At 45.6% G+C, this 8,312-nt stretch overlaps 1 pseudogene; it reads left to right on the forward strand.

The window, feature by feature from the left end:
• The first annotated feature begins 3,437 nt into the window (after nucleotides 1–3,437).
• On the forward strand, nucleotides 3,438–4,173 carry LOC102906363 (large ribosomal subunit protein bL32m pseudogene; annotated as a pseudogene).
• The last annotated feature ends 4,139 nt before the right edge of the window (nucleotides 4,174–8,312 follow it).

Raw genomic sequence — 8,312 nt, forward strand, 5'->3', positions numbered from 1 at the left:
CAGATTGTTCTCCAGTCATCCTGAGCCCCATCCTCACTCACTATGCCATTCCAGACAGGTAATAGAGCTCTCTGGTCCATTATGATAAGACAAGCTTCCTACAAACGACTCTTGTAGACACCGCTCACTAAGACAATTGAAACTTAAATGGCAGGTCCATGTCAAGGTCTGAGTTGTCCCTTAAGAAAATGCTGCAGTGGAAAAGGAAAAGACCCCAAGCCACACTCCTTCCTTCCCTGTCCTGCCTCCAGTGACAGTAGAACTGGGCAGTGAGGAACAGGGTTTGGGGCTCTCCTCCAGGGGGCTGGGGATTTCCCATGGGACGATCCCCTTGGGGTACACAGGGTGGCTTTCAAAATCATACAGGAAAGGTTATCCTGGCAGTTCCCTTTGAGGTAATCGGGTGGTCTGAATAAGAATAACTCCCATAATGCCATCTATTTGAATGCTTAGTCACCAGGGAATAGAGCTCTTTGATAAGATTAGAAGGAGAAGGAGGTGTGGCTTTGTTGGAGTAGGTGTGGCCTTATGGGAGGAAGTGTGTAAAGTGTGTAAGTGTGTGGTGTGTCACTGAAGGTGGGCTTTGAGGTTTCATCAGCCTGTCAGACCCTGTCTTCTCTCTCTCTCTCTCTCTCTCTCTCTCTCTCTCTCTCTCTCTCTCTCTCTCTCTCTCTCTCTCTCTGCTTGTGGATGAGGATGTAGCTCTCAGATATTTCTCCAGTACCTCCATACCCATGTGCTGCCATGCTCCTTACAATGATGACAACCGACTATCCCTCTAAAACTATAAGCAAGCCCCCAGTTACATGCTATCTCTTACAAGAGTTGCCTTGGTTAAAGTATCTCTTCATAGTAATAGAACAGTGACTCACACAGTATCTTGGGGTGATAATGGGCAGTATCTGCCATTTAGACGCCAGTTCCTGTCCTGGTCTTCATTCACCAAAATAATTATCCTCCATCCAAAATAATTATCAAAGTTATTTTAAAAATCTGTACGTTTTCAAAAGCCCCTCCCATCTGCATCCTCTCTTTCCCTCTGTCATTCACTGCCATCTTGGACTTTTCCCTGCAGAGTGACAAGCAAGTAAACTATATGTGTGCAAAGTCTAGGAAATGTGTACTTATTTATCCCATTTCTGTATGGAGATGAATCTTTGGATTTCTTCAGATGAGTAAGTCTGCAGCCAGCTCATGTGCATGTTCTGAGTGGTGGCTTGAGAACCCTGTCCCTATCCTGACATAAATAGCACACAGCTTTTCTCTCTCTGCCTTCCCACCACATCCAAAGCCCAATCTCTTTGGAATTTCCTTATATTAATTCTCCCCTCAGATGGATTCACCTAAAACTTCAAGTTTTTTTGGTTACTTACTCTGAAAGTAGCAGAAACAACCTATCATATTTTAGTAAGACATTTGGAAGCAGAATTTTCCACTTCCTAGAATACTCTACAAATGTAAAAGTACCTTCCACCTCTTATCCTCAGCTTGGGGCATTTAGCTAAAAGTACTTACAAGGGCAAGGGTCATTTTCAGATGCCTGTTCATCTGTTACTACGTTATAAATAGCTGTGCTTGAACTCTTGACAGGCCAAGATGTTAACGAGCTTGGCAGAAGTTAGACCTTTCTGTACCCACTGTCACTTGCTACATACTGACTATGAAAAGTGAAATGATGGTGGGCAGTGAAGGAAAGAAAGAAGCCTTCCTTACACAAGCGTCCTAAATACACTCTCAGGATCCAACCACTCTTTTGTACCCCAGAATAATGGGAGGAAACAAAGATCATCCTAATTTCCAGAGATGGAGAGAGTGTTTTATGTCATGAAGGCCCCATGAGGGAGCTAGGGAAATGATCACCCTCACTAAGTCTCTAAAGTGGCAACATACCCCAGCTCACATGAAAACAAAGGCAGTAGAGAATCCCCCAGGGCATCTCAATACTCCAATACTGTGTCCTGAGTTAGCCCCTCCCACCATCCTGACAGCCAGGACAGTCAGTCTGGCACTGATCTGAGCATACCAATATTCTGTGCTTGAACTCTTCTTCCACATTCTTTCAGAATTTCTGAGGTCCACAATTGTCTGTCACCACATCTTGCCACAGGGATCCCTCTTGGTGTTGAGCATCAATCAATCAGAAACTGTTCCAGGTCAAACGGATACTACTGTTCAGGTTATACAATACTTAGCAGATAGGAAAATAAAAGTAAGAATATCTGGGAGGAAGCAGAGCAGCCTGAAAGCCAGTTCATGATTCCTTGAGAGAAAAGTGGGAAAAGGAATCAGACGGCTCCTGAACTTGCTTATAAAGATGCCAGATTTACTCAAAAGTCCACCATCCATTATAAGTCACAAAACAAGAGAAAAATTTAAACATTCACATCAGGAGCAAGGTATTTCCAATTTCAGGATCATTAAAATGTGAAAGAAAAGAAGGGTCAGGAAGATAGAATAATTAAGGGGCTGCTAGGATGAGAGCAAAACCTTGAGAAGTCTTTCAGCTGACCCCATGCCTCCTGGCAGGCCCCATACTCCTACTCCAATCACGAGCAATCCGAAACATTGTAAAGTCTCTGCTCCTTCGTGATTAGCTGCTCTCCCTCCGTGTGAGTGAATGGTAATTTACCACTAGTATGAGCAGGAGGAGAGAGTGCATACAATCTGCATACTAAACACTGAAATGCTAATAAAGACAAATGATTCTCCTCTCTGGACTGGCCTGCTACCTAGACCCTTCCTTCTGCTCTGCTTTGAGAGGGGTGTACTGAAACTCAAATAACTTTTTTTTAACAAGAGAAAAGAGAGAGTTCGATTTAGGAATGCCCCAACTTTGTATATTTTTGCCATGAACTTCAGTAGATGTTTTTATCTTTTTTAATAACGCAGCCCTCCTTGTTGGAGGAGGTGTGTCACTCAGGGTGGACTTTGGGTGTCTCTTCATGGCAACAGGACAGTACCTAAGACACTGGGGCTGGACCCTAAAAATGATCTGAGCACACACATTTCTCCCCCTCTGCTTCCTGGAGGCGGACGCAATGGAACTAGTTACATAACTTTCCTTCTGTGGTGGACTGTAACCTGGAACTGTGATTCAAAATAAGCCTGCTTTCCTTAAAAGGAAAAAAAAAAAAGACTTAAAAAGAAAAAAAAAAAAAAAAGACTGCAGCTGTCCTTTAGTATCCTCAAAGGATTGGTTTCAGGACATACTCGACTATCCTCTATCCCCAAATAAGCAGGTGCTCAAGTTCATTAGATAAAGTGGTAATACAGAACAGAGCCTGTACATTGCCTCCCATAGACTGCATTATCTCTAGATTACTCATGCTCAGTACAAAGCAAAGACCATGAAAATATCTACCTTGTGTTTCATTTCAAGAATAATAACAATAGAGCTTGCACAGGGTCCCAGCACGCATCTCATTCCAGTGGGAAACATGGCGTCCACCTTACTGATGCTGTCCTTCCCGTGGCCCGCACATCCCGCACCGCTCCGGAGGTGCTGGGCGCTGCTGCAGCAGCTGCAACAGAGCTGGAACGGGGTTTCCAGTCAGTGGGCACCAGCATTAGCAGTCCAGGGTCCACCCATACTCACAGAACTAAAACATGATACCAGTGGAAATAAAGAGGAGTCCAGCTCCTCCTTATTTATCTTTTGGATGGCAGCCCCCAAAAAGGGACACACCATTGAAGTTAACCGGTGTAGGAGAAGAAACCCCTAGAAGCTTATTGCAATTAAGAACAATATAGACATGTGCCCTGAATGTGGTCACCTGAAGCAGAAGCGTGTCCTTTGTGGCTATTGCTGTGAGAAAGTATGCAAGGAAACAACAAAAATCAGACAACAAATATGGGCTCAAGAAGGGGGCCCTTTAAAGCTCCCACCATAGAGACTGTGGTGCTGTACACAGGAGAGAAACCGTCAGAGCAAGATCAGGGCAGGAGGATTGTTGAACGAAACATGAAGAGGCCATCTTGGTTCACCCAGAATTGACACTGAAGAAGTTAAAAGGATAATTTCATAGTAAGGAAGATTTCATAGTAAGTCTCTAAAATCAGGAGTCTTTGTTTTCATATCATTAATGTGTTTAAAAATGGACTTTATTAGCTGTTAATTTTAGATGAGGTAATTTGAAAAGTGTATCTTTAATAAACTCAGTATGTTTATGCAAAGGCTCAAAAAAAGAATAATAGCAATAAATGTATTGTTCAGTGCCGATTTATTTTCTCAGATAATTTTGATGCATGGTTAGTTGACTCCGTAGATACAAAATTCATGGGAACAGAATTCATGGGAACGGCCAGCCACTTGTACCATACATACATTGTAAGTTTTCTAAGAATTGGACATTCGATTCTTCCCAACTGCAGAGGGAAGTTGTCTCTTTGCACCTGACAGTGTGAGTAGCCCCTGGCTGTGAGTCAGCTGGAACTACATTTGAAATTCAGCTCAGGAGCTCACTGGGTCATGCCGCCTCTATTCTTGGTTTATATAATGTTGCAAATAATCCTCCTATTAAAATCAGGATTAAATTAAATCATACATGCTCCAGGTGTTTAAGGGGCCTTTGGTCGATGCCATTGTTTTGGGTCAGGTGTTGAAGGCTTGCTCCCCATCTGGTGACCATATTGACGGATGACTAGTTCATGAGGATGCTAACTTTACCAGAGGACTTTAACCCTTTGAAGTTCTTACTGAACAGGCTACTGGGAGATGGAAGGAACTGAAAGATGAGACCTTATTCAAAAAGAAAGGGGGGTCACTGGGATGTGACTTTAGGAGACTATCTTGCCCCTGTGTCTTTCCTGCCTTGTTGATCTGCTTCCTGGAGGCCATGAAGTGAACAGCTGCGCTCCTCTGTCCTCTGCCTCTATCATGTCCGCCTCCCGACGAGCCCACAGCCACAGAGCCAGCCAGCACCGAGACCACTGACACCAGGAGCCCAGATACACCTTTCTTCATGTAGACATTTCTCAGATTCCTTTGTCACAGCAACACAAAGTCCACCTGAGCACCTGACAGCCTTGTGCAGAACAAACAGCAATAACAGGAATACTTTAAATGAATTTTTCGAAATGAAATTCTAACTTTCAAGTGCTTTGTGTTGTTTTTTAATCAAACTGGTTTTAGAGTGCAACCTCCATGGGAAATAAGTAAGTTGCGTTTTTGTTTGATGTAGCTGGAGGCCAGGCCCCGTGCAAAGATACAGAGGGAGTGAGGAGATGATGGTAGTCAAGTTCTGATTCCTGGGAGTTGGGCCATCTAGGGCAAACAGTACTGCAGAACCCAGTGACACTTGGGTGGTACCCGGGCTCCAAGAGAGGCATGTGCACAGTATCAGGGTAAGCCATGACAGGCTCTGACAGCCAGCAGAGCCAAGACCCACAGCCTGAGACCGCAGACAGAGTTCAGGAGAGAAAGGCAGACCCGGCACAGCAGTGGAGAAGCAGGGATGCAGTCGGTGACAACAGCTGGATACATCTCATTCAGACCGAAAGGAACCTGGGGCTGAGGAGACCGCTCAGCCAGCAAAGAGCTTGCCAGGCAAGGATGAGGACCTGAGTTCCATCCCTAGTACCCACGTGCAAAGCTGGGGGACCCATGCCCGTAATCCCGCTGCTTAGAAAACAGAAACAGGAAGAGTGGCCAGGAATTGCTGCCCAGTCGGCCCAGCCAAATCAGCTCTAGATTCAGTGAGAGACTGTCTCAAAAAATAAGGAAGTAAGGTAGAGAAGTAATTAAGGAAAGCACCTGGTGTTGATCTCTCTCTCCCTCTCTCTCTCTCTCTCTCTCTCTCTCTCTCTCTCTCTCTCTCTCTCTCACACACACACACACACACACACACACACACACATTTTCACTCATGTGTATTTGCACACATGCAAATGAACACATATGCATTACATACACAAAAAAAGAAGAAAGAGAGAGAGTAAGGAAGGAGGGAGGAAAGGAAGGAATGGAGGAAGGGAGGGAGGGAGGGAAATGGGGAAGGGAGAGGAAGGGAGGGGAGAAAAAAACACATGAAAGCTACTGTCATGGTGTCTGCCAGACAAAGAGCCAAGTGCATCAGGATCATGATGGGAAAACCTGCAGAGACGACCAAACCAAACTAGAGGGAACTCATGAAAGTTGGGTCAACGGCTGTGGAGCCTGCATGAGACTGGGCTAGACCCTCTGCGTGGTGAGACAGTTGTGTAGCCTGATCTGCTTGGGAGGCCCCTGGCAGTAGGATCAGAATCCATCCCTGGTGCATGAGGGGGCTTTTTGGAGCCCACTAACTATGATGGGACACCTCGTACAGCCTTGAGGCAGGGGGAGGGGCTTGGACTTGCCTCTACTGGATGTGCCTCCCCATGGGAGGCCTTGCCTTTTTGTGGGAGGGAATGGGGAGGGTAGGTTGGGGAGGAGGCTGGGGGGATTGGAAGAGGGAAGAGGGGAATCTTTGGTTGGTGTGTAAAATGAATGGAAAAATGTTCTTAATAAAAAAAGACAAAAAATAAAAAACAGAGTATATGGTAACAAAAAAAAAAATCTGAAGGTCCTGATTCAACACAGTCAAGGCTGTTCATCTGAAATTCTGCAAAGCTTCAAATCAACTTCCTGCCAGCCATTTTTTTTTCTTTCTTCTCAGAATTATGCTTCCTGTACATCTTCATTTCCTCATGTCTCCTGGCTCTGTTTGTTTTATATTCGGGTTTACTTGCTAACATTTCTTCCCAAGATGGCCTTCCCTAGAAAACCCACAGAAACTCTCATGGCTGTTGAAGCTTGGGTAGGAGACTTCAGCATAAATCAACGGCTCGCTGCTGGGAATTGAGGACATTTTCCCAGATCCCTAACTACCATAAAGAAAGAGCTGGATGAAGTGAGGGCTCCATACAAAATGAAATACAGATATTGAGAGGAAGGAAGCTGAGATATACAGCCCCCAAGCTGCCGGAGAGGAAAGCAAACCCCTGAACATGCTATGGAGACAAAGACATCAGCCTCCAAAGGGTGGCCAGGAGCCTTAGAAGTAAACCCCCAAGAGAACAGTAAAGGGAACCTCCCTTCAGAGGGTCTGGGGAGCCCACCTTGTTCTGAGCCCTGTGGGTTTTATGCTGACTCTCCCCTCTGCAAGCCATAAAAATGTACTTGACTCAGGCATGAGCAAACTCCACGGCTGGAACATTTTCCCACCTGATATTTGCACCCAGTGGGGCCTGACTGATGCTGAAGTTGTCTCGGCGTAACGGGTAACACCGTGTGACTTGGCTGTCCTTCACATCGACAGGGGCCCACGTAAGAGCTGGAACATGTCTTTGTAGCCTGCCTGGTGGCTCTGCACCTGTGATTCTTGGTGGCTGCTCACTGGCTCCCAGACTTGCTGGCAGAGGATGGGACCACTGAAGGCTGGGATTCACCTTTTCATGGTATCACCTCCCCAGGCTCATCTCTGAGTCACCAGGCAAAGCGGGGGAGACACAGGCACCTCTACCATCTCTTCCAACAGGAACAACTGCCAGGGCTTGGCCCAGGCAGGGCCCTTGCTGGGAGACATCTGCTCCAGAAGCATCTCCATGCTATTCTCACCTTGGGATCTCATTTGGCATGTGTCATGAGATGAAGCGACTTTATGATAAACTGTAACAAAGGCAGAAGTGGAAGCTCTAGGCAGATGCTTCTGGATGAGAGGGAGTGAAGGGATTTTCAAATCCAAGTTTACCAAGAAAATAATTTGGAGCTAATTAAAAATAACTTACACAGGTTAGATCCCCAGGGCAAAATCCCTCCTGATGGCAAGGATTAGAAGGGTCACACTATTAAAAAACAGTGCCACAAAGTACCAGTTTGGAAGAATTTGGCTTTCCTTTAAATTTTTGCAGGAAACAAACTGGCTTCTGTCCTTTCCAAATGTCTCACCCAATAGCACCAGCCAAAGCATAGACACAGCTCCACCAAGATGCCCTTAGCCATCCTCAGTAACACACCATTCTCATAGACAGGCACAGTTCCATCAGGATGCCCTTAACCATCCTCAGTAACACATCATTCTCATGGATACAAACACAACTTCTTCAGGATGCCCTTAACCATCCTCAGTAACACATCATTCTCATGGATACAGGCACAGCTCCGTCAGGATTCCCTTAGCCATCCTCAGTAACACATCATTCTCATGGATACAGGCACAGCTCCATCAGGATGCCCTTAACCATCCTCAGTAACACATCATTCTCATGGATACAAACACAACTTCTTCAGGATGCCCTTAGTCATTCTCAGTAACACATCATTCTCATGGGCACAGGCACAGCTCCTTCAGGAT

Source organism: Peromyscus maniculatus, chromosome 12 (genome assembly GCF_049852395.1).
Source record: "Peromyscus maniculatus bairdii isolate BWxNUB_F1_BW_parent chromosome 12, HU_Pman_BW_mat_3.1, whole genome shotgun sequence".
NCBI classification, from domain to species: domain Eukaryota; kingdom Metazoa; phylum Chordata; class Mammalia; order Rodentia; family Cricetidae; genus Peromyscus; species Peromyscus maniculatus.